General features: G+C 49.2%; 1 pseudogene; it reads right to left on the bottom strand.

The window, feature by feature from the left end:
• Window positions 1-11,940: 11,940 nt before the first annotated feature.
• LOC100948696 overlaps window positions 11,941-12,909 on the bottom strand; it is an 11,859-nt pseudogene continuing 10,890 nt past the window's right edge.

Raw genomic sequence — 12,909 nt, 5'->3', positions numbered from 1 at the left:
GTGTTTCTCTGCTGAACCCACAAACCTCTCAGGGAAGTGCGGGACGGGCATGGAGGGTGACGAGAAGCAGGGAGGGGAGAATAAGAGGCTGTACGGTACAGCTCTTCCCAGAAACTCTATTTTTTACTGGATTCCACTAGTTCAAACTGAAGATGCCAAAAGATATTACTGGCACATTAAGTGAACAGCCATGAACACCCGCCCACTGGGCATTTCCTAAATCACTGATTTATTTCTTAAATGAATAACTGCCCTACTGTGGAGCTCTTTTTAACTAGTCAGTACAAGATTTACAACTGAACAAGTGTGTAACCTTAGTTTCTAGAAAACAAATATCAGATACAGAGGAAAAATCCAAGAAACTGCATGAAACTCCAGACAAGGATTCTCTCCAGCTCGGAGCACCATCTACTGGTGAGTAGGGATACTGCAGCCCAGGACGCACCTGCCTCTCCTTGGCAGTGATAACCGCCTCCTTATTCTCCTCAGACACCAGGACACAGGTGCTGTAGGAGGACTGGAGCATGTTGATCACCAGGACATTGGATAACACGTCCAGTTTCTTCACTTCGTCTCCCGTCACGTTCACGCTCCCTGCGATTCCATACCTAAGACGACAAAAGGCTGAATGAAGTCCCGAAGGGAGTCAGTCCTAACTCCAGCAAAGAAGCCCTGCTGCCGAGACCCCTGCTGAGCCTCGCTCCCTCCGTGTCTCTGGAGTCTCTGAATTACAGGTGCCGAAGACAGGCTGCGTCTCTCAGTGTGGCTCTCAACCTTACTCCTTTTCAGCCCAGGAATTTGTCATATTACCTTAATCTCCCGATGTGATAAACCAGAATCCAGCCTGACCAAGTACAACCCACACCCAGCGCTGGGAGGAGAGGATGGGGGAGCTCATAAAATCAGGCATGTCACCTGAAAGCAAAGGACCGTGTCTTTGCAGCACTGGGTTTCAAGTCTTTGTAGTTCTCCCCACAGAGGGTCCCACCGGCTTCAGGTAAAAATCAACCTACGGTCACCTGGTGTTACTGGAACTGAGCAGGAAACTCGAGGGCAGACTTATTTCCTTTGCTACTTCACAATCCTTCCAAGCAATAGAAGGAGCGCCACCGTGAAAGTTCTGTCTGCAGGATTTGTGGCTTAGAGCATGGATGGCAGAGGCTTCCTGTTTCCACCCCCGCCCACTCAGGATGTTCTCCACCCAGCCTGGGAGGGACAGTCCTTCTGAAATGCAGCCACACACCTCCTAGTCCACCCAGAGGCAAAGCCCAATCTCCATCTGGCTGTCAGACCATCGAAGCCTGTCTCCCTTGTGCCTACTGGGTCTCCCCTCGGCCTCCGAACCCACAAGGAACACACCTGCATTATAACCACCTGCTCACTGGCTTTGCAGTCCTACCAGGGACTCTCTCCCCTCTGAGAGCCATGTGGCTGTCACCTCCCTCAAGTCTTGACTCAAGAATCACTTCTCAGTGAGGCCTTCCCTGGCCATCTGTCCAAAGTAGTAGCTCCCAATCCCAAAACTCTTTCTTGATTTATTTTCTCCTAAGCCCAGTGCTGTCTGCTCACCATTAGCTTTCCCCATTCTGCCTCCTTGCCCTCCAAGAAGCCTCCCTGGTCCTGCAAGCCCCCTGAACACACCAGCACTCCCTTTCCATCCCTCCTCAGTGTCCCATGGTCTTCGTGAAATGTCTTTCCTGGTGGATTATCTGCTTGCTAAGAGCAAAAATTACCTTTGTTTCCGCAGCACCCAGAGGAACAGGACATGCTCTATATATGTTCTCTGAATTATGAAGAAAGGATGGCAAGGAAGTAATTCCCTTCCCTTCCTTCTGTTAATGCCCTTTATTTGTTGAAGGAAGTTCAAGTTGTTCTAACAGATAGCCAGGGAAAACCCATCCCTAAGCTGGGGACAAATTCATCTCCCACCCTCTCTCCTGAATGAGTGTCCCCACCAACATGTATCCACAAACCCAGGATTTGAAGTCTGGTGTGCTGGGAAGTGATGAGCCAGCTGTCTTGGAAAACAACACTAGTAGTAGCCTGGACTCGGAGAGGATACTTCCTGGTTCAAGAGAAAAGCAAACCAACAGCAGCAGCAGCAGCAGAAGCAGCAGCAGAAGCAGCAGCAGCAGCAGCAGCAGCAGCAGCAAGAAAACTGTTATTTTGTATCCAAGTTTAAGCGGGCCACAAACGCAGTCCTTCTTGTTTAATAAAGGATCTTGAGGCTGCCCCTGATAGAAGGAAGAGCCAGGTCCCCAAGGTCTGGGGTGGGCAGAGCTGAGACACAGGCTCTGTCCTGTGCTTTGCAAACTGCCCCCACCCACCTCCCTCCCCCACCACTCTGTACCTTCCCCTCAGGCTCTGGGCAGTGCCTCTCCCCCCAGAGAGATTAGAAACTCACTCATGTGGGATGTGATTCCCCAACAACTGCTCAAGTCAGGGCACGGGCAGGAAAGTGCTCTCCAGCCCACAGGACAACATCTTTGAGCATTTTACCTGGCGCTAACGCTTCTTGACAGTTTCTAAACAGATGGTTCTACCATCTGCAGGTGAAGAAGCCATGGAGAGGCTTCTGGGACGGCAGGTGCCGCCACTCCCTTCTTCCCACAGTCAGGGGAGGAGGAAGAAAGGCAGACTCTCTGGGAACTTTTCATCTGCATTCATCAAGCCTCTGCCTAGAAACGTCGTCCATACAGAGGAAGCACAGGAATGAGGGGCTCAGGTCCCTTCCACAGGACAGTGACAGGAGTATGTGACTGTCCCTGTTGTGAGCAGAAAAGCCTGGCTGCTCCTGGGCAGAGCCCACCTTTTGGCTCTCTGAGAAGCAGTTCCATGTCTTTTTAAAATAATCAGAGAACCTTGGTAGAAAGGAAGAATTTCCAGCCAATGAGCTTGGCCTGCTGCCACTCTGGGTGTCTGTGACAAGTGCAGGGGCAGGGACAGAAAGAACAGGGCTCCTCCCTCAGCCGCCCAGAAATCGCTGGAGCTCCTGCCTAGTGTCCTTGGGTTGCGCCTGCCCCCTGGTGGCCAATTGTGGCATCAACCACCTGGTGTATTTCCCAGGACTGGGCCTGGAACCAGGGTAGTGACCAGCAGTTACTCTGTATTTATTTCAGGGCCAGGCGGTGTCGAAATCACCCTCATAGGGATTACTCACTCTAGCAACAACCCTAAAGGCTATGGACTATTAGAATCCTCTGCACTTTACAATGGGGAAACTGAGTCTTAGTAAGACTAAATCAGAGCCTGTGACCACAAGGTGGGAAATGCCAAGTTAGATGAGCACCTTAATCATCCACTTCCTAAGGCCACTTTATCTGGACACTCACTTAGCACAAAGTCAGGGTTCTGTGGCAGATGAGTAAGAACCCATCTCAGCAGCTGCTGCTTACCAGAGTCCCGCACAGAGGAGGAGCCTGCTGGTCTGAGAGAATGATCCTGAGATGTGGCTCAGGACTCCACGCTAAGGCTAGCAGGGCTGTGTACAGGAAGAGGCAAAGACTGTCTGGTGTCACTCAGCAGGGCCACCACCAGGCAGGAGCCGGACAGGGCACGAAGCTGTACCTCCTACTCAGGAAAGCCCTTGAATGCAGAGCGTGGCCATGACTGTTAAAGGAGGTGGTGATAGGACTGTAGCCACCCACAGACAGGACAGAGAGTAAGCATAAAGCATGTCTAATGTGGCCCCAGGACTGGGTCACCAATCCTTATATACAGGAAGTCTGTGAGGATCTTATTATAAGTACAACTTGTGATGAAATGTTGTCATACCTTTGTGTTAAAAACACGAAATTATGGCTCGGCGCCTGTAGCACAGTGGTTATGGTGCCAGATACATGCACAGAGGCTGGTGGGTTCCAGCAACCAAACAGCAAGGACAACTGCAACCAAAGAATAGCCAGGCATTGTGGCAGGCGCCTGTAGTCCCAGCTACTTGGGAGGCTGAGGCAAGAGAACGTTTAAGCCCAAGAGTTTGAGGTTGCTGTGAGCTGTGATGCTACAGCACTCTACCAAGGGTGACATAGTGAGACTCTGTCTAAATAAAACAAAACAACCCCCCCCACAACATTGTTCAGAATAAGTATTTTAAATTATTGAATTTGATGATTCTTAATTTTGGGTCCCCTTTTGCCCCTAAATATGGGTCCCTTTAATTCCCACCTCCACTGGAATTACTACAAAGAAAGTGGAAGCCTAAAGAAATCGTTTCTTTTTATTACAGACTTAAACTGGATATTTGGCTGCTGCATGAACTTGACCTCATTCTGTGCTTGGACAAAACACAAAAGAGAAGCAAGTGGAAGAACCTTCTGTACTCCCCTCCCAGACCCCGCCCCCCACCGAGCTTCCCACACCCCAAGTGGAGATGAAGATAAGGAGTCATTAAAAGCAATTCACGTAACCAGAAAGGTTGAATCCCTGTAATACTCTGGAATATAAAAGAAAAAAACCAGAGCCACAAAGCAGAACACTCCCCTGGGTGATGGGGGAGGAGACGCAGGAGGAGCCGGGCCAAGTGTGCTATTTTATGAATGATTTCCAGCTCTTGACCTGTTGGCAAGTTCATGGCAATAAAACGCTCATATCTACCAAAGACATAAAGAGATGTTTCAAGTCTCTCCTCTGCTTCTTTGTGCCAGTGGGAATCTCCCTATGCAAATACAAGACATGGGAATTCAATATATGCTCTAAAGCAACAAGCCACTCCACTTGTTATGAGAATGAGTAGTAACTGGAAAAACTATATGTAAATGTATTTCTATAATATGTGCCTTGAAGTATTTTATTTCTTTCTTGAAACAAGTCAAAGCACAAGATGGCAATTTAAAATGGAGCGCATAAGGCCATAAGCTTTGGAGCCCGTTTCTTGCCCAAGCACCTTCAGTTTCTACATCTCAGCCTGGCACGAGGGTCCTCTGTGCACCTGCCCGCACCTGCTCCCCAGGACTCACATGTTGGCCAGGCCGGCCTTGCGCACAGCCGAGGAGATGGCTTTGATGGCTGTCAGTATGGAGTTCAGCAGCTGGGTGAGCTCCCCGGTCCCTTTGGCCTGACGCCCTTTTTCCATAACATAGCGGGTCAGCGTGAGCATGTCCGTTTCAAAGGGGCTTCTGTCCGTCATTGTGGCTGGTACTGCTTCAAATCCTTCCTTTCTTTCTGTAGGAAACCTTATTTACCTCCAAGGGCTGTGGCTCCACAGCACGGAAGCTAATAATAAAAAAAAAACCCTGTGCTGGCCGCACCGGGACCTTTAAGGAAAAGGGGCCCAACCCACGTGGCTGTAAGAACTGGACAAGCCCTCAAGGATCTCTCTGATCTCATGCCAGAGCACCGCAGCCCTCTGTAAACAGAGCGGGGCTGCCCAGAAACACGGATGGATTTTCTGTTGAGGAGACACTAAGAAGCGCCATTAGGTAAAAAGTGAGAAATGCAGCTGATAAAAAGATTCATAAAACCCTTTCATTCCAGGGCTCAGAAGGATTCTTCCCATATACAGACAGCAGAGCCTGAGTCTCCCGGGTGTAGCTGGCACACTGGCAGGTGTCTTATCTGGGGCATAGGTCACACAGTCGCATAATGGCAAGCCTGGGATCTCTTTAGCCAGGGTTCTTTCAAATAAGTCTGGAAAGGATGTATCTTATCTCCAAGTGGATATTCATAGTTAGTAGATATCGAAATCCAGAAGAAACTATCATATTCCCAGCATAGTGCCGAGCAGCAGGGCTATTTTATCAGTTTCTCGGGATGTGTGTCTTTATATGTTTAATTTCCTGAGGAGCCGCTACACTGTTTCCACAGGGGCTGCACCAGCAATGATGAGGGTCCCAATGACTCTATACTCATTTTTTATAATAGCTGTGGCCTAGAGTCCCATTTCCCTAATGATTTGTGACTTTATCTTTTTCATATATGTATTGGCCATTCCAGAAGTTCTTTTGATGGTGTTCTGTAAGCGTATTTGTTCACAACCGATTGGAAATGATAACGGACAAACCAGTGAGTGCCTCGGCACAACTGTGGAGAGCTGCTGGGTGCCGAGTACTCTGTGGTGTAAGGAACCAGCAGAAGGTGATTTGGGGAGCTGGGGAGCAGTGCTGGCCAGTGCCATCTATAAGCAGCCTGCTGTGTCCACACAGGTTCCAAGGGAAGACCGGCTATTTCTACCACCATTCAGCCAGCCTGACACCACCACAGCTGTCGTAACCCCTGGCAGCTATTTGTAAATGTTAGAAGTTCGAGTTACCAACATGATCTAAAATTGCCACTGGTGGCCTTTCAGCAAATGCCAGAGTTCTTCAGGGCACATGAGAGGGTGGCTGTGGTGACAGCCCAGAGGGAAAGAGAACAACATCTGCCTTGTGGTTATTTCAGCACCGCTAATAAGTCAGTGACCACAAAGCTATGGGTGGCCTTGCTTGGCTTAGGGAAATGTCCTCCTAGGCCAGGGTCTAAATAATAAGGACAAATGGACCCTGTGGAGACTTGAGGCAGGTCACAGGGCAGGACCCTCCCCCCATAGACTAGGATCACGAGGGTGACTCTACTAACTGAGGGACTGTTTGTCAGCAAAACTCCACTGAGATGCTCCATCCCTGCCCTCTCATGGAATCTCAACGTACACTTTTTCACAGAGCCTCCACATTCCTGCACACAGCACGGCACATGTCACTGGGCATCTGCTGACCTCCTGATCCCCATTGCAGAGAAAATGCACCTGCCTATAAGAGGAAAACTCCAGGTCACATTGGTCTCATATGACCTGGTCTCTGGCTGCAGCTGATTGGACCAGGGATAGACACTTGGCACCAGCTGAGCCAATCAGATTTTTTTCTTCTAGGCCCATAACATGAGAGAAGATGTGTCCATGAATAGGATGATGCAGGAACTAGGGAGATGGGCCCTTGGGGCTGGGCAAGCTGTGGGTACTGGATTTCATGAGATCCCCTTGAAGCTTTCCAACACATCCTCTTTCTGATTCATCCAGAATGAAAGAGTTTCTATTACTACAGTGAAAATGGCCTTGACTACAACAATAGGTATTACAATGACCATTTCACAAATGAAGAAACAGAGGCTCATAGAGATTTTATAAATGTTGCCAAGCTCAGTCTATCCTAGTCAGGACAGCCCAGGTTATGCTGCGGTAACAAGTAAGTCTGAAATCCCAGTCCCTAGGTACAGGGAAGGTTTGCTTCTCCTCCCCATCCCAGGCTGAGGTCAAGAGGGTGGCAGCTCAGCCTCTAGGTTCCTGCCCTATTATGACCCTGTCATTGAAATACACAGCTTCACAGATGGCATGGTGGGAAGAGAGAGGACCCAGGACTGGGACTGGGAGTCAGCCTAGAAGGTCTGTAGACCTATCATTTCCACCCAGACCCCGCTGACCAAAACTCATGGCCCTCACTTAATGCAAGAGAGGCTGGGAAGTTCGTCTTCCTGTGGGTCCAGGAAAAGAAACCAGTGTGGCTGGTCTTTACCAGATACCCACAGCTGGGCAGGGGCAGATGTGGGACCTTGCCTCAGGCCATCCTGACCCCAGTGCCAGGTCAGCATTGGTGCCAGATGCCCGCTTGGCAGCTTTCCAGGACTCCCTGAGGGCAGAAGGTGCCACTCTCCACTCATTACCATCTCTGTCCTCACCACCCAGCTGTGCAAGCCACCGGGATATTTGTACGTCAGTGGCAGCACCTCAGTCCTTCAGGGAAACCAGAAGTAGCATCTCAATGAAAGGGTGGGACCATTTTGTGCTTAATCCTTCAGATCTGATCACCAGCCCATGCCTATGCAGTGCCAATTTGATGAGAACAGCCGTATGAAGGAAGAGATGTCATCTGTGCTCTGATGAATGTGACACCTGAATTACATCCCTCAGGTGCATGATGTAGCACCTAGGGCTGCCACAACAAGGTATCGCAAACTGGATGGCTAAAAACAAGAAAAATGTATTCTCACATGGTTCCAGGGGATAAAAGTTCAAAATCAAGATGCCAGTAGGGCCACACTCCCTCTGCAGGCTTTAGAAAAGAGTCCCTCCTAGCCTCTTCCAACTACTGGTGGCCACTCCTTGGTTTCCTTGGCTTGTGGCCACGTCACTCCAGTCTCTGCCTCTATCCTCATGTGCCCTTCTGTTGTGTGTGTTTCTTATGAGGACATATCATTGGATTTAGGACCCACCCTAACCTGGGTAATCTAGGATGATTTCATCTCTACTGTCTAAAGTACTTACATCTGAAAAGACCCTTTTCCCCAATCAAGTCACATTCATAGACCCCCAGGGACCTGGATGTGGACATCTCCTTTCAGGGGATACCATTCAACCCCCTATGGGCATCTTGAAATTACTCCCAATTCTGAAGGTAAGGACCAGGGCACAGTCACTCTGGGGACTTGGACTCCATGTTGCTTGAGGAGGGGCATGAGCTGTGCCTCCCCTGCACGTGGGGCAGAGCCAGGGCTGCTGGTCACTTCAAGTCAGACTGGAGGATCTTCCTTAGCTTTTGCCAAAGGGCACCAAGCAGCAACACACCAGTGTGAAGAAACAAACTTCTCAGCTGCTTTGCTTTGAAATACCTAGTATTTGATTTGAAGCCCCATTATGTTCTTAATTTGGAAGGTGAGGGGTATGGAGTCCCTAAGAGCAAAATGCACAGCTGCAGGTGGAGGAGGGAATGTGGGGCCTCTTCACAAATCCAGCTCATACTGGTGCTGAAAAACTAGCAAAATCCCACTAGCCAGCCCTGGCTTGGCCAGAGAACACTGCTCTCCTCTGTGATTTGATGCAAAGTAGGAAGGACCACCCACCTTTTAGGAGCAGTGTGACAATGCAAGGCCCCATTCCTGCTGCGTTCCTGCCATGTGTCTATGTGACACTCAGTGAGTATAATGCCCTCACCTTCATCTGTCCAAGTGTGGCAGCCAAGACACTCCAAGGTCAAGTCCAACTGAGATTCTAAGGACCATCCGAGGAGAACTGCTGTCAGTGCTGCTGTTCTCTGGGTCTGTGTGTCTCTCTCAGAGAAAGAGAGAGACTTGCACGTGTCAGCAGAATGCAGACAAGCGGCACTTGAAAGCGCTGTGTTAAATGAACCAACAGCTCAATCTAAAGACACCACACAGAACACACAAAGGCAGAGGAAATGGGTCTTTGGTATTTTGCCCTGTTTCATCTTGACACCAGAGTGGGTGTTGTTTCCCTCCAGTGATCTCAGTGATAGGAAAAGGCTCCCAGACTCTGCCATGTCTCCCTCAGCTCTTTCAGAGCCGAAGGCCAGCTGAGCTACAGGAAGGTTAAGAATCAAAGGGTGCGCTGTGAGTCAGAGGACTTTCCAGAGAGGGCCTCCTGCAGCTGGAGTGGGAGAGATACTGACCCAGTGCTCAAGATCAAACTGTTGCCTTCTGGAAAAAAACATGGAATGAATGGGGAGCATTTGCAGAGAAAGAGGCAGGCTTTACAGAGACACCTGCTTTCAGTTCCCAAGTAGAAATGCATGGATAGATACATTTTAAAATCTAGAGCTCATAAAAGGCCACATTTTCTATCAGTGTCTACATCTGATATAAAACGTGCCATAATCTTGGACTCTGGTCCACAAAGAACCAAGTTAGCTGAGGGAGAAACTGTTTCTATAGAGAGCTTAGTGAGAAACACAGTTGATTGTGACAAATTGTTATTTTCTTAAATCCTGTTCTTTTGATGACTCCTTTTCCTTATGATAACTAGATCTCAAAAATTATTAGGCTTTATGAATCAATACAGTGCTGCGCTTTTATAGGAAAATCGCCATTGGGTACCAATGTAAACCTTCACTTGTGACTCATATGATTATGCACAGGGGCCATCACTGAGCTACTAGCGCTCCCCTTTCTAGGCGGACACAGACAGCCTGGGCAGGGTAGCTCTGCCCAGCGAGACTGGAGTGGGACGACACGTGGGAGAAGCAACACGCTAGCTCAGGTTCCCATGGCCTGGGGTCCTACCGCAGCTCTGCCACTCACCGGCTGGAGGCCTGGCGCCCATTGCTTCACCTCTCAGTCCTCCGTCTCGTCATCTAGAAAATGGGTTCTTCACAGTATCTAATCCATAAGGTTACTGTGAGGATTACACGAGCTATGTAAGGGTAGACACGTGCGTGAGCTGTTATCATCACCACCATTAGACACAAAGCAATGAAGACCTTTTCCTAAAAGGAAGACCATGTTTATTTCTCCTCCATCCGCTCAGGATACATCTTGCCCACCAGCGACATCATCCAGACAGCATTTTGCTATGTAGCACCAGGCATTACACGGCATTTGAGGATGAAAGCAGCCACGCTTTTTATTTCTACTCTCTAGGGACGCAGGATGTGCTGCCACAACAGGGGAGCGCGACGTGAGACGAAAGGTCCGCGTGGAAGACACTCCTTCCGGAGTGGGTGCGGCCGGCCCCTCACTTGGCAGAGTGCTGCTTGTAAACCTCCAGGAACTCCTGCACGTCGTCCGGGGACCCCAAGATCACTGGCGCCCTCTGGTGGATGTCAGTGGGAACGATGTCTAGCACAGCCTCCTTCCCAGTGGTAGCCATGCCCCCCGCCTTCTCCATGACGAAGGCCATGGGGTTACACTCATACAGCAGTCTCAGCTGGAAAGCAAGACCAGAGCAGCCGCTTCATACCGGAGGTATTACATAGAGAGGGGACTTGTTCTGTAGCAAAGTAGTGCAGAGCTGGTGGGAGTAACCCATAGTCCCTTTTTCCTACTATGAGGTTGTGAAAGTTCCCTCCCAGCCCGGGTTACATCTGAAAGGAAACAGCCTTTGAGTTAAGTTCAGCCATTGATCAGGCCAGAGCCTGCAGTAGATTACCTGATGCAAATTCGAGACAGACCACCTGGACGCAGGACAGAATGACATTTTGGCAGAACTGATGAGTCCTTTCTCTTTATAGCATGGAAACTGGACTTAATGAGTGACTGCGTGTGTGTTTTGGATGGAGTTTAGCCTATTCTAAAAGCATCAGAAAAATCCATGGTAGTGTCTGGCTGCAGACATCTGGAGGGCAGACTGGCTCCTCCAAACAGTGTAATATTGTGTGCAGCCCTGTGTGCATTCCCTTTACAACTCTCCTAAGGCCCGAGGGCTGGAATTTTGTATGCTATACATCTTGGCAGTTACGTTAAATATTAACTTTTTACCGTGATGCATTTTCATACAGCCGTCCTACTGAGCAACAGCTTTTTGCAGGTGTTTCCTGACTCTATTTTCATGTAGGTGTCATGGCCAGATCGGAAAAACTGGAGGGAATAAAGGAGGAGCCTTAATATTTGTGTTCAGGAACAATGTTTGGAGGCATTGAGAAAGGTGCTGGAAGGCAGGCTAATCTGGTAGGCTGGGTGCGTGAGGTGGCTGCGGCAGAAGCAGCATTCTAGGTAGGTAAGGGTGCCTTCAGCAGACAGGACCCCATGTGCAGCAAACAGCTCTCACCATATCCAAGTATGTAGATGTCTAACTATCTTAAGGAGAGTACGGGACTGTCTGTGTCAGCTCTTGCCACTTTCTCTTGGCAGGAGAAAAGCCAAATGATAAAGTCAACCAGGCGAATGAGTGTATGGCAATGAGAAATTTCCTTCTCTCATGTTTAAAAAAAGAAAGGTGAAAATAAACTAGACACAGTACTCAGGGGCACATGCCACCCTGGGGGGAGGAGAGCAGGTGCTTCTTACCCAGTGTGAGACAGCAGGGCCCACCCTGGGGACACTGTCAGCCTTGGGGCTATGTGGTCAGTGGTAACAGCTCACCTGAAAGCTATAGGTTTACCCAGAGATTCCTTCCTTCCCTAAAAGGGATCATTTCCCAAGTAGCAAATGTCAACCCATTAGTCATTTCTTTATGCTTTTCTTTAGCATAAGAAAAGAAAAAGAAAGAAAAAGCATTTCTTTATGCTTTTTGAAAGCAACCAAAGAGGACTCCTATTTGGGATACGTATTGGATTCGCTGCCTTGGAAATGAGACCGGGCTGCTTTGTTTCCCTTTGTGAATGGAATTCACCTTACCCAAGCCAAACCACATACCCACTGGAAGCTTTCTGGATGCTTAGTCCCCCTCCTGAGCGTTAATTCTCTTTCCCATAGCACTGGAAGGACTCTCATGAGACCGTTTTTATGTTTAGTTGGTATCACATAACTTTACCTTTAATCTAGAAAAGAACATGCCACCGACATCCTTAGCAACTTACTAGAGCTTAACAGCTACCATAACCTTTCTTTCTTCCTAAATCAAATCCCTCAGGCTGGAAATGCAATCTGCTGCTTGTAAGTCACTCTCCAGGCCATGGGCTTACCTTTTCATTGGGGCTGTTCTTGTTAGCTGGGTACAGAAAGATCCCGCCATAGACCAGAGTGCAGTGAACATCGGCCACCATGGAACCCACGTACCGGGCGCCATAGGCAGCTGAGTTATCCTGCTCAGGTTAAGAACAGCAGTGACCAGCGTTGCAGAAAATAAAGAAGGTGAGTTCCTCTTGTGTCCCCTGTGTGTGTTTGATTCTCTGGCCATTCACTGTGCTTGGGGCTGTGCTAAGAAGTGTGAAGCAGAAAGTAGAACAACAGAGATAGCTCACAAGAGGTCACATCACCCACGGAACCCCTGAGAAGAATGTGGTCGACCCTGGCTCTGGGGTCGGGGCAGGCCTCACAAAAATTGTGCCATTTAGTAGCACTGTAAAGGTGCAGAATGATTTCTGCCAAGCTAGGGAGAGGACACCGCCCAAGCCAAGCCTTAGCAACATGGAGAGGGGAGTGCTGTTGTCTGTGGGCTTGGAGGAGGGGCCCGTAGGACTAGAAAGAGTGTGTGCAGGGTGGAGGAGGGAGGAGAATCTAGGGACAGTGACAGGAGAGGATTCAGAGGGAGAGAGAGCTTGCAGCCCCAGC

The sequence above is a fragment of the Otolemur garnettii genome, unplaced genomic scaffold, assembly GCF_000181295.1.
Source record: "Otolemur garnettii isolate 467f Iridium unplaced genomic scaffold, OtoGar3 scaffold00243, whole genome shotgun sequence".
Lineage (NCBI taxonomy): Eukaryota > Metazoa > Chordata > Mammalia > Primates > Galagidae > Otolemur > Otolemur garnettii.
Note: the sequence above shows the minus strand (reverse complement) of the source record. Positions and strands in the feature narration are given on the sequence as shown.